We start from the raw sequence: 17,099 nt of genomic DNA, 5'->3' as shown, positions 1-17,099 counted from the left end.
TTTGCCTACTAATACCACTCCTCTCCTGCAGCCCATGGACCAGCAGGTCATTTCAAACTTCAAAAAACTCTACACAAAAGCTGTTTCAAAAGTGCTTTGAAGTGACCTCAGACACTCGATTGACTCTAAGAGAGGTTTAGAAAGATCACTTTAGTATCCTCAGTTGTGTAAACCTTATAGGTAAGGCTTGGGAGGGAGTGACTAAGAGGACCCTGAATTCTGCTTGGAAGAAACTGTGGCCACAATGTGTAGGAGAAAGGGATTTTGAACGGTTTGGGGCTAACCCTGAGAAGCGTATGCCAGTTGTGGAATCCATTGTGGCATTGGGGAAGTCCTTGGGGTTGGAGGTTAGTAGGGAGGATGTGGAAGAGTTGGTGGAGGAGGACAATGAAGAACTAACCAATGATGAGCTGCAAGATCATCTTCAACTGAAAGTGGCCAGACCTGAGGAAACTGCTTCAGAGGAGAGGAGAGAGAAAGTGAGGAAGTTGCCTACTTCAAAGATTAAGGAAATGTGTGCAAAGTGGGTTGAAATGCAAACCTTTACGGATGAAAATCACCCTGACACAGCTACTGCAAGCCATTTTGGCAACCTGTACAATGACAATGTTATGGCCCATTTCAGGAAAGTCTTAGACTTAGAGGAACGGAAGGTACAGAGCTCTATGGACAGATTTGTTGTGCAACAGAGGTTCAGTGACTCTCAAGCTGGTCCTAATGGCATTAAAAGAAGAAGGGAAGTAACCCCAGAAAAGGACTTGCTACCTCAAGTCCTAATGGAAGGGGACTCTCCTTCTAAACAATAACTTCCACACTCTCCCCTCCTCCCATCCCATCAATCATCACCGATCTTCAATAAAGGTAAGTGTCATGTATTCTATTCTTAGTAGAGCAGTAATTATGCATGTCTTCTTCAGTTTGTGTGTATTAAAATTAATATTTCATGTGTTAAATTTTTTTTTTTTTTTTTTTCATAATTTGGGGTGTCAGGAACGGATTAATTCAATTTCCATTATTTCTTATGGGGAAAACTAATTCAGCTAATGATAATTTTGGCTTACGATGAGCTCTCAGGAACGGATTAATATCGCAAGGCGGGGGTCCACTGTATACTCAAAAATTCTAGCGGCTTCAAATCAAGCAGGAGAAAGCTGGTAGGCACACATGTATGAGAATGGGTCAGTGTGGTCAGTGTGCACAGTATAAAAAAAACTCCTGCAGCAAGCAGTGCATAATGAGAAAAAAAAACTCCAACCGTGTTTTTGGATTAAAATGCCGACTTTGATGTGTACAGGAAGGCCCCGCTTTACGGCGTTTCACTTTACGGCGTTCCGCTAATACGGACATTTCAAATTATGACCAAAACTCACTATACGGCTCCCCCCACCTGACTTTCTAATACGGTCACCGTGCCCCACCCTGTTTGTTTACATTCTCCATGAGCTTAGTAAGCACTAAGTCTCTCCATTTTGTCTGGAAACTCCAAAATTTCAAATGTTTTTAAAAGTTATTTCATATTTTATATATACTCTGATAATTATACTTATGTATACCTGTACCTAAATAAACTTACATACATCGAGTCATTTAAATGTCGTATATTACGTTAATATACACATTTTCATTAATCCATCCATGATATTTTTTTCAAAATTATATAATAAACACGATGCATAACATATAAATAAGATAAATACACCCCACAGTAGAATAAATAAACATAAATGTGAGATGTGAGCAGACGACTTCCACAAGTGACGCCATAATAACAATACTCACCGAGTCTCATTAAATGTCGTATATTACGGTAATATACACATTTTCATTAATCCATCCATGATATTTTTTCCAAAATTATATAATAAACACGATGCATAACATATAAATAAGATAAATACACCCCACAGTAGAATAAATAAACATAAATGTGAGATGTGAGCAGACGACTTCCACAAGTGACGCCATAATAACAATACTCACCGAGTCTCATTAAATGTCGTATATTACGGTAATATACACATTTTCATTAATCCATCCATGATATTTTTTTCAAAATTATATAATAAACACGATGCATAACATATAAATAAGATAAATACACCCCACAGTAGAATAAATAAACATAAATGTGAGATGTGAGCAGACGACTTCCACAAGTGACGCCATAATAACAATACTCACCGAGTCTCATTAAATGTCGTATATTACGGTAATATACACATTTTCATTAATCCATCCATGATATTTTTTTCAAAATTATATAATAAACACGATGCATAACATATAAATAAGATAAATACACCCCACAATAGAATAAATAAACAAATGTGAGATGTGAGCAGACGACTTGCACAAGTGGTGATAATAACAATACTCGCCGAGTCTCATTAAATGTCGTATATTATGGTAATATACACATTTTCATTAATCCATCCATGATATTTTTTTCAAAATTATATAATAAACACGATGCATAACATATAAATAAGATAAATACACCCCACAGTAGAATAAATAAACATAAATGTGAGATGTGGTAGCAGACGACTTGCACAAGTGGTGATAATAACAATACTCACCGAGTCTCATTAAATGTCGTATATTGCGGTAATATACACATTTTCATTAATCCATCCATGATATTTTTTTCAAAATTATATAATAAACACGATACATAACATAAAAAGATGATAAATACACCCCACAATAGAATAAATAAACATAAATATAAGATGTGGGAGCCTGGTTTGTTTACATAACTCAGCGCCTGTTACCTCTCATGTACTCATTCTTTCTCTCTCTCATTTATTCGTTTTATCTCATTTACTTACTCCTGACCCTACATTAAGACTACAAATATTTTAAGGTAAGTAATGAGTGAACTGTATATACATTTTATCGCTCTGGGATGCTTAAATATCATAGAATAGTATGTGTGGGTGGGGTGGCCTGGTGAGGTAGCCTGGCTATTACAATACATACCACACTTGATTTCTTACAATAAATACTACTTGTCTCACCCTAGATTAAGACTATAAATATTTTAAGGTAAGTAATGAGTGCACTATGTGTGTATTGTACCTTTTTATTGTTTTTTGATGCCTGGTTTATTTTCGTATAGTATTTATGGTTGTATTCTTGTTTTCTTGGTCTCATTTGACAGAATGGAAAACATATTATAGAAATAGAAGTGATTTTGATTGGTTTTACTATGAAAAGAATCTTGAAATGGAGCTCAAAGTGGCAGAAATGTTCAATTTTTGCCAATGTTCAAGAGTAAACAAATGATGTCACTGTCCAATGAATATCCAACTAGCCATTCTGATACGCAACCACAATGGGTTAACATTATTTATACAATTATTACAATTGCAGTAATCTGCGTAACAGTAAATCTTCTATTTTTGTTGGAATAAAAATTCAAAATAGAGAGCAAGAGGCTCCTGGAGACATGATTGATAAACAGAGAAAATGTTATTTAACTGCCAGGAATGTCTACATTGTTCATTGTGGACCCTATTTTGAAATTGACATATTTTTTAATTTGTATGAAATTGTCCAAATTGCCAATTTCTGACCACTTTATTGGGTAGTTGAAATTGGTAAATGGGTGGTTTCTTGTACTTAATTGATAGAACAAATGGAGTTCTAAAGAAATAGCTATGAGTTTGGTGGACTGGAACCATGGAATTGGCCAAAAATAGGGCTCAAAATGGGCAAAATCGCAGATGCGTAAATGTCACTGAGATCACTAACTTCGCGAGAGAGTAATTCCGTAAGTTGTCCATCAAACTTCGTACTTTTGGTGTCATTATCATTGGGAAATTTTTTTTTTTTTCAAATATTTTGCGACACCAGGAGACACTTCAGGATTTGGGGTTGCGACAGTCAAAAGGTTAATACTAAATTTTTGCTTATTTTCATAATAATGTTAAGATAAACAGATCTGGTTAAATTATGCTAAAGTTGAAGATGTGCAACTCCTGAAACAATAGTGCCAAATGAAATAAGAATGGGCTAATTATTTTTTCCAATTTTTTTCATATACTACAGTACTTTATTTTCTTGCCTTATTTGAGCTGACAGTGAAAAAAAAAAATCCATGTTTTGTCATTCTCTCTTGCACTAGACAGCCTATGATCAATGTTATTCAGACTGACCATACATCAAAGAGTGACTTCCCCCATCACTCACCCTCAATTACCTCAGAGTTGCTGTAGGCTTGACCCTCATTTTGGACTATCCTGTTGGATTGTTTGACAGGTTATAATTTCATTACCAGTGATCATAATGGAATGTAGTAAAGAAGAGAACGCTTCTGTTTTGACCCTAGCAAAAGAATGACATAACTGTGAGGGAGCTAGGAGAGATGGACGTTTGGAAGTGGTAGTTTGGAGTGTGAAGAATGTGGCAGCTGCTCTCCCACCTCACAAGGTTCCTAGAAGGAAGCCAGATAATGAAAGCAAAAGAAGACTACTCCACAGTTATTTGTTTTGTCTTTATATTAATATTTGTTGTGTAAAATGTCGACGATTTCCATTGTGTTAATGTTTTTTTTGTTTTTTTTTTTGGTAGGTGCTCTCCTTACCCAGAGTTGGAAGAATGGAAGGAAGTTGTGTTAAATGGTAAGGACTCAGGCATCCAACATTACTGGGTGATCATGCTGGATCACAGTGAATGGAGACAGGTGATTTTTGGGATATGCTGTGTAAACAAGATAACATCTATGGATTCAGGGGAAGAGGTTGGGTGAACTTGAGTTTTGAGAGTGTAACATACTGTGCTTGCACTCTGTAGGATAGGTGGAGCATGTTAAGGTTTAGAGCATCATTTGAATTGTGATGTCCATACACTTCAGGCAAGACAGTTATTAAATGAGTGATGGTGACTGTTTCCTTCTTTTGGTCACCCTACTTGGTGGGAATTATTATAATAATAATCAAAACAGTGCTAAACCTACTAGGGTCATACATTGCTGCAGAGCAGGGGATTTTGCTGGATCAAGGAGCAGCTAGGGTGGAGAGAACATAATATAAAGGGGCTGTGAAGTGTTAAAGGAAGTATCATCAAAGTTTGTGTAGTAAATCAGTTGCTGTCAAAAAGTTCATAAGGGAGTCCAAGTCAAAGGTTGGTCCATCAGCAAGAAGGGAAGATAAAGTAAGGGTGTTAGAGTGGTGTTAGAGCGAACAGTCCAATAGAATATGACCAACCGAAACTGGAACCTGACAACTCTCGGAGTGGAACAGGGTGCCTCTCCATGAGATACCCATGGGTAAGCCGAGTGTGCCCGATGCAAAGACAGGAGAATGTAGTCTCCCAAGCTTGACATCTATGACAAGATAGCCTGAAACCTAAACTTGGTTTGATAGACCAACTCGTTGTGTGTCATATCAGACCAACATTGTTGCCAATGGTTGTAAAGGTGGTTAGATATTACAGCAAAATAGTTTGTGAATGGAACACCTCTATATGAAACTGGGAGGTCATGTACTACTGACTGCATAGCAGTGACTGCCTGTTCATTGCCCTGAATGTCAACATGACCAGAGACCCAACAGATAACGATATCTTTGTTTTTGCTAGAAATGTAGCATAACCGGAGTCGTATACGAAGAACTAGGGGATGAGGTGAATCAAATTTTGTAGTAGCCTGTAAAGCACCAAGGAAGTCTGAGACTACTACATATGGCGAGACAGGAATAGATGCAACAAGGATAACTGCTACAAGAATTACATACAGTTCAGTTGTAAAAATGCTAGCCAAGACTAATAAATGCCCTCGCACTATGCTGTCTGGAAACAATGCTGCAACCCTGACACCATCAGAGGATTTAGAACCATCATTGTACACTGCAACGGCATGAGAATGAGACCAAAAGTGATTAAGAAAAAGAGAGCGGGAAGCAACTGTAGGTATTTGGGCTTTTGGGCATAGTAGTAGAGAAGAACAGACACGAACTGTCAGAACCTCCCAAGAAAGAAGGGAAAAGTTAGATGCTAGATGAACATATAAAGGGGGCAATCGAAGAGAAGACAAGAGTGAATGTAGACGATTAGAAAAGGGATGGAGTAAACAGGAGCAATGAACAAACAATGGACCTCTATGGAAGGATTGTGGAAGGTCATGAGCAAACAAAACAGCAGAGGCAATGAGCATCATGGCAATTGTTCAAGGATGGAATATTCACCTCTACATATTGGCTCTCAACAGGTGAGGAGCGAAAAGCACCTAGACATAAACGTAATCCCTGGTGATGGATGGAATCAAGTTTAAAAAGAGTTGCAGGAGAGACCAGTGAATATATCTGATTGCCATAATCTAGTTTCGATAAAATTAGGAGCCCCCCATGAAAGACGAGCAAGGGTTATAAGGAGGTTCAGCCAGCTATGACAAGTTGCCTTCTGGGAGGTAATGTGAGGTTTCCAGGATAACAGATGGTCAAACAGAAGGCCAAGAAACCTGACTGCATCATGTTCAGGGATATGTGAGCCATACAGGTACATATAGATGAAAGTAACTTGATGTGCTTTACTACTAGAAAATTTAAACCAATGAGTAGTGACCCAATTGGAAACATGGTTGACAGCATTCCTGAAGTAGTACCTGGCGTACAAAAATGAAGAACAATGGAAGATTTCCACAGCTGGGGAAGCATTCCTTGCAACCAAATAAGATTAACCCTTTGACTGTTTTGGTCTTATATATACGTCTTAAGAGCCAGTGTTTCAGACGTATATATACTCAATAATTCTAGCGGCTTCAAATCAAGCAGGAGAAAGCTGGTAGGTCCACATGTGAGAGAATGGGCCTGTGTGGTCAGCGTGCACCACATAAAAAAAATCCTGCAGCACGCCTAACTAATTTATTAACCTCCTTCAGTAAAGCTTTTGAGGCCGTTGATCATGATAAAGAATATGATATTGCTTATTTAGATTTTAGTAAGGCTTTTGATAGAGTACCGCACCAGAGACTGTTAAAAAAAGTGGCAGCTCATGGCACTGGGGGGAAAAGTGCTGTCATAGATCGAGTCATGGCTCACTAATAGGAAGCAGAGAGTATGCTTAAATGGGGTTCAATCCGAGTGGGGATCTGTAACAGGGATCAGTCTTAGGCCCGTTGTTGTCTATAATATACATCAACGACCTTGATGAGGGTATTACTAGTGATATGAGCAAATTCGCCGATGACACGAAGATAGGTAGGATGATTGATTCAAACATAGATGTTAGGGAACTTCAGGAGGATTTAGACAAACTCTATTCTTGGTCAGAAAAGTGGCAGATGCAGTTCAATGTAGATAAATGCAAGGTTCTGAAGCTCGGGAGTGTCCATAACCCTAGCACTTATAAGTTAAATAATGTAGAACTTAGCCATACAGATTGCAAAAAGGACTTGGGGGTTATGGTGAGCAGCAACCTTAAACCAAGACAGCAATGCCTAAGTGTATGTAATAAGGTAAATAGATTATTGGGATTTATATCAAGAAGTGTAAGCAACAGAAGTCCAGAGGTTATACTGCAGCTTTATACATCATTAGTAAGGCCTCACCTAGATTATGCAGCTCAGCTCTGGTCTCCATATTACAGAATGGATATTAATTCGTTAGAAAACATTCAGAGAAGAATGACTAAATTAATACATAGCATTAGAAATCTTCCTTATGAAGAAAGATTGAAGACTCTTAAATTACATTCTCTTGTTAGACGAAGAATGAGGGGAGACATGATCGAAGTGTATAAGTGGAAGATGGGTATTAATACAGGGGACATTAATAAGGTCTTGAGGATGTCTCTCCAAGAGAGAACTCGCAGTAATGGATTTAAATTAGACAAGTTTAGATTTAGAAAGGACATAGGAAAGTATTGGTTTGGGAATAGGGTAGTTGATGAGTGGAATAGTCTACCTAGTTGGGTTATTGAGGCTAGGACTTTGGGTAGTTTCAAATTTAGGTTGGATAAATATATGAGTGAGAGGGGTTGGATTTGAGTGGGACTTGCAAATGAGTGGATAAAGTTATCAGAGCTTATTTCTTGGGTAGCATTGAAAATTGGGTTGGGCAAATGTTTTGTTAGTGGGATGGATTGTAAAGGACCTGCCTAGTATGGGCCAACAGGCCTGCTGCAGTGATCCTCCGTTCTTATGTTCAGTGCATAATGAGAAAAAAAAACTGACCGTTTTTTTAGATTAAAACGCAGACTTTGACGTGTATTTTCATATAGTATTTATCATTGTATTCTCGTTTTCATGGTCTCATGTGATAAAATGGAAAACATATTGCAGAAATAGAGATGATTTTGATTAGGTTCATGATGAAAACGACCTTGAAATTGAGCTCAAAGTAGCGGAAATATTTGATTTTTACCAACGTTCAAGAGTAAGCAAATCACACCACACGTCCAATACACGTCAACTGAGGAGTCAGATATTCTTTCACTAGTGCACTGATATTATTTATACCATTTTTACAATAATGCAGTAGTCTGCATAACAGTAAATTTTGTATTTTTTGTATGAATAAAAAAATCAAAATAGAAAGCAATAGTAATATAAGAGGGGCCTAGAGACGTGACTAATGAACAGAGGATATGTTATTTTAGTGCCAAGAATGTCTACATTGTTTATTCTGGACCCTATTATGAAATTGGCATCTTTTTTAACTTGCGTGAAATTTGCCAAATTGCCAATTTCTGACCACTTTATTGGGTAGTTCAAATCGGTAAATGGGCAGTTTCTTGTACTCACTTGATAGAAAAAATGAAGTTCTAAAGAAATAGCTATGAGTTTGGTCAACTAGAACAACATAATTGGCCAAAAACAGGGCTCAAAGTCGGCAAAATCGCTGATGCGTATATGTCGCCGAGACGCTAACTTAGCGGGAGAGTAATTCCGGGAGTTTTCAACCAAATTTTGTACTTTTGGTGCCATTACCATCGGGAAAAGATTCTCTATCATTTCATAAGAAAAAATAATCTTTTTTTTTTTCCAAAAATTTTGCGACAATGACAGTTTCAGAATCACACTCAGAAACCTGGCTTAAGCCTGATATTACAGGATTCTATACCATTCCTGGCTACATGGCCATACACAACTGTAGAACAGACCAGCAAGGGGAAGGAACAGTTATATACTACTCAAATCAATTCGAATGTATCAATAAATCTTGCTCAAGGGACGAACATGGAGAATATATCATAGCCAAATTTAAATCAAAAGACCTACAAAAACCCCTCACAGTTATAAACATATGCAGAGTACCACAGTCAAACATTTACCACTTTAGTGAAAAACTAGGAAACATGATTACTGATTCACACATGAATAAAGACCACCTACTACTAACAGGAGATTTCAACATAAACATACTACACAACCAGGACCCACAAGTAACCACATTCACAAACACAATGAGTAACTGCCTGTTGCTACCAGCAATATCTAAACCTACAAGAATCTCCGAGACAAGCAACTTCTTAATAGACCACATCTGGACAAACACCATATCCCCTTTAAAATCAGGCATAATCACAGACAACACTACAGACCACTACCCAACCTTTCTCATAACTAATCTGGGCAAACTGCCACAAGACATTACTAAAGTAATCTTCAGACTACATAACGAGACAGCAGTTAACAACTTTATAGCAGCTATGAATAACATCGACTGGCAAAATGAGCGCGAAACATATACAGATATGAATGAATGTATAAATAATTTTCTAAAAAAAGCCCAATGCCTCTATAACAAACATTGCCCCAGAAAAACTAAACAGATCACAGCAAAGAGACTGAATAATCCCTGGCTAACACCAAGCATCCTCAAATCCATTAACACAAAGCACATATATGAAAAACAGTACAGAATGGGTCAAAAAGCTAGAGAACAGTCGAAAAATTACTCGTCAGCACTTACCAGCCTGATAAGAAGGTCAAAAAAATTGTATTATGAAAATAGATTACAAAACATCAAAGGTGATATGAAAAAAACCTGGAAAACTATCTGAAATTCTTGGAACTAAAAAGTTACCCAAAAACAAAACAATCAAACTAACAAAATCAGATGAACCCCTACACACTCCAACCGAAACAGCAAACAGACTTAATGCTTTCTTCACCACCATAGGAAAAAATCTAGCGAACAAAATACCAAGCACAAACACCCGTCCATCAGACTACCTCATAGGTACCTACCCAAATACGCTATTCCTAGCTCCAACCAACCCCAGTGAAGTTACGCTCATCATAAACACCCTTAAAAACAAGGCAGGAGACATAAACAACTTGCCTGCTTTTATGTACAAAAAAGCTTCTCAAGTATTGTCACCAATTATTGCAACGCTCTTTAACAAATCCATTGAATCATCTACCTTCCCAACAATCCTCAAAATAGCGAGGATCACTCCGATCCACAAAGGAGGTGACCAAACTGACTTGAATAACTATAGACCAATATCTAACTTACCACTGCTCTCTAAAATCTTTGAAAAATTAATTCATAGACGGATCTATTTCTACCTCGTTTCACACAACATATTAAACCCTTGTCAGTTTGGATTCAGGAATAATAAAACCACAAATGATGCTATCATACACATGCTAGAATTAATATATACTGCACTTGAAAAGAAAGAAGTCCCGCTGGGCATTTTAATTGATTTACGTAAAGCTTTCGATACAGTCGACCATGAACTGCTGTACTCCAAATTAATGCACTATGGTATCAGAGGCCACATCCTCAACTACCTAAAATCATACCTTAGTAACAGAACTCAATATGTGTATGCAAATGATGCAAACTCTTCCACCCAACCAATCACAGTAGGAGTCCCACTAGGAAGCATCCTTGGACCACTCCTCTTTCTCATCTACATCAATGATCTACCGAATGCATCACAGCTACTCAAACCCATATTATTTGCAGATGACACTACATATGTCTTTTCCCACCCAAACACAGTCATACTAGCAAACACAATCAATGCTGAATTACAGAAAATATCTGCCTGGATGATGACTAACAAACTTACCCTGAACACTGATAAAACCTATTTCATTCAGTTTGGAAACAAAGCTGCAAATGATCCGATTAACATAATGCTAAATGGATCATCAGTCACAAGACTCACAGAGGGAAAATTTCTAGGTATCTACCTTGACAGTAGCCTTAAGTTCCGGACACACACACAACAAATCACCAAGAAAATCTCCAAGACTGTAGGCATACTATCAAAGATGAGGTACAACGTTCCACAATCAGCTCTCCTGGCACTGTACCATTCACTCATATACCCTTATCTTACATATAGAATTTGTGCATGGGGATCAACAATATCCAATCACCTAAAACCCCTAATAACCCAGCAAAAGGCAGCAGTAAGAATGATAACAAATTCCCACTCCCGCCAGCATACTCCACCAATTTTCAAAAGTCTAAATCTGCTCACCATTAATAACATCCATACTTATTCATGTGCCTACTACATACATAAAACAATACACGCAAATATAAACCCTCCGCTCAAACTTCTCCTCACCAACCTAAACAGGACACATGACCACAACACAAGACACAGATCTCTTTTTGATATACCTCGTGTCCATATCACACTGTGTAAAAACTCTATGCACATAAAGGGCCCCAAAATATAGAATTCATTACCAGAAGATATTAAAGTAACCCAGTCTGAAAATCAATTTAAGACTCTTCTCAAAAGCCACTTAATCATCCTAGACTAAATGCTAAATACTCAGTACACACATACTCACCTATGTACTCCCACATCATAACTGAAACAATCACTTTGAACCTTTTATCCAATGTTGACAGGAATATAACTGAATCATTGTTTTCACAAAAAGCATTTTCGAATATAAATATATCTTTGTATTATACAAATATTGATTCATTCATAATTAATATTCTGCTGTACAACTATGAAATAATTACTATCCTACTGTATAACTATGATATACGCCTTAGTATTAAGTATAATGTAAGTCAATAATGTTAAGTTGGCCCATAATGCCTAGGCATAATAGAGGTTGTCTTTGCATTGCAACCCACTATTGTGAATACAAAATCTCAATGTACTGTTTGCAAATAAATAAATGAATAAATAAACAAATAAATAAACAAATAAATGGGGCTTGTGACAGTCAAAGGGGTAAACAGACATAAGAGGACAGTAAGGGCTGATGGATGTAAATGCTAGAGCATATGAATATGAATGCCATCAGGCCCAGCTGACGATGATTGGGAAGCAGAAAGTGTTGGCTCTAGTTCCAGGAGTGTAAAAGGCACATTACAGCCTCTCCTCACTTAAAAAAAACAAATATTTTTCTTATAAAATTATATAGAATCTTTTCCTGATGGAAATTACGCCACAAGTATGAAATTTGGTGGAAAACTTACGGAATTACGCTCTCACAAAGTCAGTGGTCTCGGCAATATATACGCATCGGCAATTTCGCCCACTTTGAGTCCAATTTCTGGCCAATTCCACTGTTCCAGTCAATGAAACTCATAGCTAGTTTGCTAAAACTCCATTTGTTCTATTGAATGAGTACAAGAAACTGCCCATTTACCAATTTCAACTACCCAATAAAGTGGTCAGAAATTGGCAATTTGGCCAATTTCACACAAATTTCAAAAGATGCCAATTTCAAAATAGGGTCCTGAATAAACAATGCAGACAGTCCTGGCACTACAATAAATTTTCTCTGTTCATTAGTCATGTCTCAGGCCCCTCTTATATTACTCTTGCTTTTAATTTTTTATTTTTATTCACACAAAAAATAGAAAATTTACTGTTATGCAGACTATTGCATTATTGTAATAATTGTACAAATAATGTCAACCCATTCGTTACTGCATATTAGACTGGCCAGTTGGACATGTACAGTGGATCCTTGGTTATCGGCCATAATCCATTCCAGAAGCTCGGCCTAAAACCGAAATGGCCGAAAACTGAAATAATATTTCCCATAAGAATTAATATAATTAAAATTAATCCGTTTCAGACAAAAATATTCACCAAAATGTAATTTTTTTTTACAATTAAATCGGTATTACATACCTTTATTGAAGACTAATGCTGGCTTATGGAATGCCCGCTACACTTCCTGCAAGCCTGCTACATTTCCTGCATGTCTGCTATGCTTCCTGCATGCCAGTTACACTCCCTGCATGCCTGCTACACTCTGCATGCCTGCTACACTCTCTGCATGCCTGCTAACACTCCCTGCATGCCTGCTACACTCCCTGCATGCCTGCTACACTCCCTGCATGCCTGCTACACTCCCTGCATGCCTGCTACACTCCCTGCATGCCTGCTACACTTCACGTTTAAATTCCATGGCGTTTCTCACTTTCTTTACCACAGGAACTTTACTAGGAACTTCTTTGAAGCCATGGTTACTTATTTCGCAGTTGCACTACAAAAAACCCACAAAAAACAATGGAAAACAAGCGAAATGTTCGGATGCATGAGCAGAAGCTTCCTCACGCACCAAAAGACACAGCCAAACTGAAGTGCAAGTGGCCCCAGCCGGTGGACGGACACATCCAAAATGGCCGATCACTGGGAGCTGAAAAACTGGCCAATCACCAAGTTGGCTGATAACAGGAACGGCCAATAACCAAGGGGTCCACTGTATTGGATGATGTCATTTGTTTACTCTTGAAAAATTGAACATTTCCGCTACATTGAGTTCAATTTTAAGGTACTTTTCATTGTGAAACCAATCTAAATCATCTCTATTTCTGTAATATATCTTCCATTCTATCAAATGAGACCAAGAAAACAAGAATACAAGCTATTAATACCCTAAGAAAATACAGCAGGACTCCGGATTTCAGCCGTAATCCGTTCCAGGTTGGCCTAAATCTCAAAAGGCCAAAAACTGAAGTAATATTTCCCATAAGAATTAATGTAAATACAATTAATCTTATAGTCGGACTTGAGTCCTGGAAATGGGAAGTACAATGCCTGCACTTTAAAGGAGGGGTTTGGGATATTGGCAGTTTGGAGGGATATGTTGTGCATCTTTATATGTGTATGCTTCTAGACTGTTGTATTCTGAGCACCTCTGCAAAAACAGTGATAATGTGCGAGTGTGGTGAAAGTGTTGAATGATGATGAAAGTATTTTCTTTTTGGGGATTTTCTTTCTTTTTTGGGTCACCCTGCCTCAGTGGGAGATGGTCGACTTGTTGAAAAAAAAAAAAAAAAACAATTAATCTGTTCCAAACACCCAAAAATATTAACAAAAAATACATTTTTTGAAGATTAACTATAGCTTTACATACACAAAAAAATGAGAACTACATAAAATGACTAATGAAATGGATAAATGAACATTTAACATCACATTTACTTTTATTAAAGATTCTTGTTGGCATATGGAAGACAGGGAGGGGGAGGAGAGAGAAGGCTGATTATTGTTTGAAAGGGGAATCCCCTTCCACAATGACTTCAGGTATTAAGTCCCTATCCGGGGTTACTTCCCTTCTTTGTCTTTTACTGGCACTAGGACCAGCTTTAGAGTCATTGCACCCATCGCACAAAAAAACTGTCCGGAGAGGTCTGTTTCCGGCATCTCTAAGATTTGCTTGAAGTGGGACAAGGTTTTGTCACTGAATTCTATCATGTTTCTCAATTTCTTTACCAAAGGGCTGGCACTAGGAACTTTCTTTGGGCCCATGGTGGCTTGTTTCGCAGTCGTACTCAATAAACAACCACAAAAAACAACGGACTATAATGAAATGTTTGGATGGATGCGCGGAGTGATGCTCACTCACCGAGAGACAGCCAGACTGACTCACACACGTGGCGTGGCGGGTAGATGTGTGCAATACGGCCGATTTTCGAGTTGCCAGCCGAAATCCAGGATAGAATTTCGGCCAAAAAAGTGGTCGAAATCCAATTTGGCTGATATCCGTGGGTCCACTGTACACCTCAAAGTCGGCATTTTGAACCAAAAACACGGTCAAAGTTTTTTTTTCCTCATTATGCATTGCATGCTGTAGGATTTTATTCATACTGTGCACACTGACCACACAGACCCATTCTCTCACATGTAGGTCTACCAGTTTTCTCCCGCTAGATTTGAAGCCGCTAGAATTTTGGCATATTAATACGTCACTTACACTGGCTTGTAAGCAATACCTGAATGTCACTAACAGTGAAAGGGTTAAAAGTCAAATCAGGAAAAGGATCCAATGACTGCAATAAGATATAGCCTGATACTGGATGGATAACAGCAGAGCAACACCTGAAGAGCAACACCTGAAGCTCGCCTCAATTACCCAAGGCCACGAATATTCCACTAAGTCATGAGTTGTGAATAGAAATACACTGGTAACATGAAGCTGGTGTCTATGGACTAGTAGGGTTTGTGAAGTCTGCAAGCAGAAGTAGTGGATATTTTGTGAGCAAAGGATTGAAACACTGCAAAGAAAGGAGTATAGAAGGTTGAGTAAGGTATGGAGGAGGAGCGATGGGAGGTGGATCTGTGTCCATTTTTTTTTTTTTTGTCTCCTTGATATATTCAGAGATGGCTTCAAGCCTTTCATCTGAAACACTCGAAATGTGGTCGTGGGGGACTGGAGGTGGTCCGTCCTGGGATGGGTGGGCAATCTGAAAATCATCATGCTGTATGGGGAGAAGCTGGAAGCATGGTCGAAGATGTGTGGAGATCAGCTGTATGAAGAGAGTCAGGTGGAACTCCAGTACCAGAGGTGAGCAATGAAATGTTACCCAGAGAAGGTACTAGGATGTTAGAGAAGTCTGAAGAATGGTCTAAAGGCAAGGCAGGGTTGTCAAGGGGTGCCGCAGAAGAAAGGGGTACAGAAGGAGTAATTTCAGGGATATGGGATTCCATGGGTAGGTTTAAAAAAAAAAAAAAAGCCCTCAGTGCAGCTGGTAGTGCAGACATGGCATGGAACCCATGCCCTACCCTACCCTCCACACCAATAAACTTGCAATCCAGGATAGCAACCTCACATCCACTGAGCCACCTCGGCAGACGAAAGAGAATGGCGGCTGGAAGCCCGCTACAGGGCACATCTCCTTTGGACACCATTTCCTGGAATTTACAAGCAGCCTCCAGGGATACACCTGTCACCCAAAGGACATTGTACGCCACCCTCCAGGACTCCAGAGGTTGGACCAGAGCATCCCCAGATGATCCAGATTCCACGGCAAACACAACCACCAAGGACCTCAGTGGAATGGCACGGGCAATGTCACCCTTTCCCCAACCTATGAGCTAGAATTTCTGAGGGGAAGACCCAAAGACCAAAAGTAGGAAAGGAGAGGGGGGACGGATGGAGAAAGGAGGGATGCAAAAGAGGAATCAGAAAGATAAGGTAAGGGAGGGAGGAATGGGAAAGATAGGATAGGGTTGGGAAGGGGGAATGGGGGGTAATTAGGAGTGGCCACAGGAAGAAGACTTAAAGGTTCAATTCCTCAGACAAAAAGCCTTTTCACTGCAACAAGGAGCCCCCTCTTCACTCCTACAATCTGTTAAATCTCAACCTCCATCTAACTTGCTAGCAACACACTGGCCTGCGAGTTTTATGACTCGCTTGCATGGGTTCAAGCCTCACCTGTTCCCTGATCTGCTATCAAATATCTGCTGGATGTTCAACTCTTTAGCACTAAATACAGTGGACCCCCGCTTAACGATCACCTCCAAATGCGACCAATTATGTAAGTGTATTTATGTAAGTGCGTTTGTACGTGTATGTTTGGGGGTCTGAAATGGACTAATCTACTTCACAATATTCCTTATGGGAAAAAATTCGGTCAGTACTGGCACCTGAACATACTACTGGAATGAAAAAAGTTCGTTAACCGGGGGTCCACTGTACTTTCATCGTGTTCAGGTGAACCCTCTTGATCCATATGTAACGTGAATGCTTACTACCCCAGAGCTCAGCTCTCACCTTCATGGAGTATTATGTAACAGGTATGCAATAACTATAATCACTTACCAGTTTATGAAGCTAAAACACCACCAATTACTTTTACATCGAAAGAGCATTCATGATTGTGACATGTAAATAATAAGGACTGTCACAATTATATATAAAACTT

At 38.7% G+C, this 17,099-nt stretch overlaps 1 protein-coding gene across 1 annotated transcript in view; it reads right to left on the bottom strand.

Moving 5' to 3' along the window:
- LOC128688713 (H(+)/Cl(-) exchange transporter 7) overlaps nucleotides 1-17,099 on the bottom strand; it is a 147,234-nt gene that overhangs the window by 129,193 nt on the left and 942 nt on the right. The window lies entirely within an intron of this gene.

This window comes from Cherax quadricarinatus, chromosome 13 (genome assembly GCF_038502225.1).
Source record: "Cherax quadricarinatus isolate ZL_2023a chromosome 13, ASM3850222v1, whole genome shotgun sequence".
Taxonomy (NCBI): Eukaryota; Metazoa; Arthropoda; class Malacostraca; order Decapoda; family Parastacidae; genus Cherax; species Cherax quadricarinatus.
The sequence above is the reverse complement of the archived record's forward strand: the minus strand, read 5'-3'. Positions and strand labels throughout refer to the sequence as shown.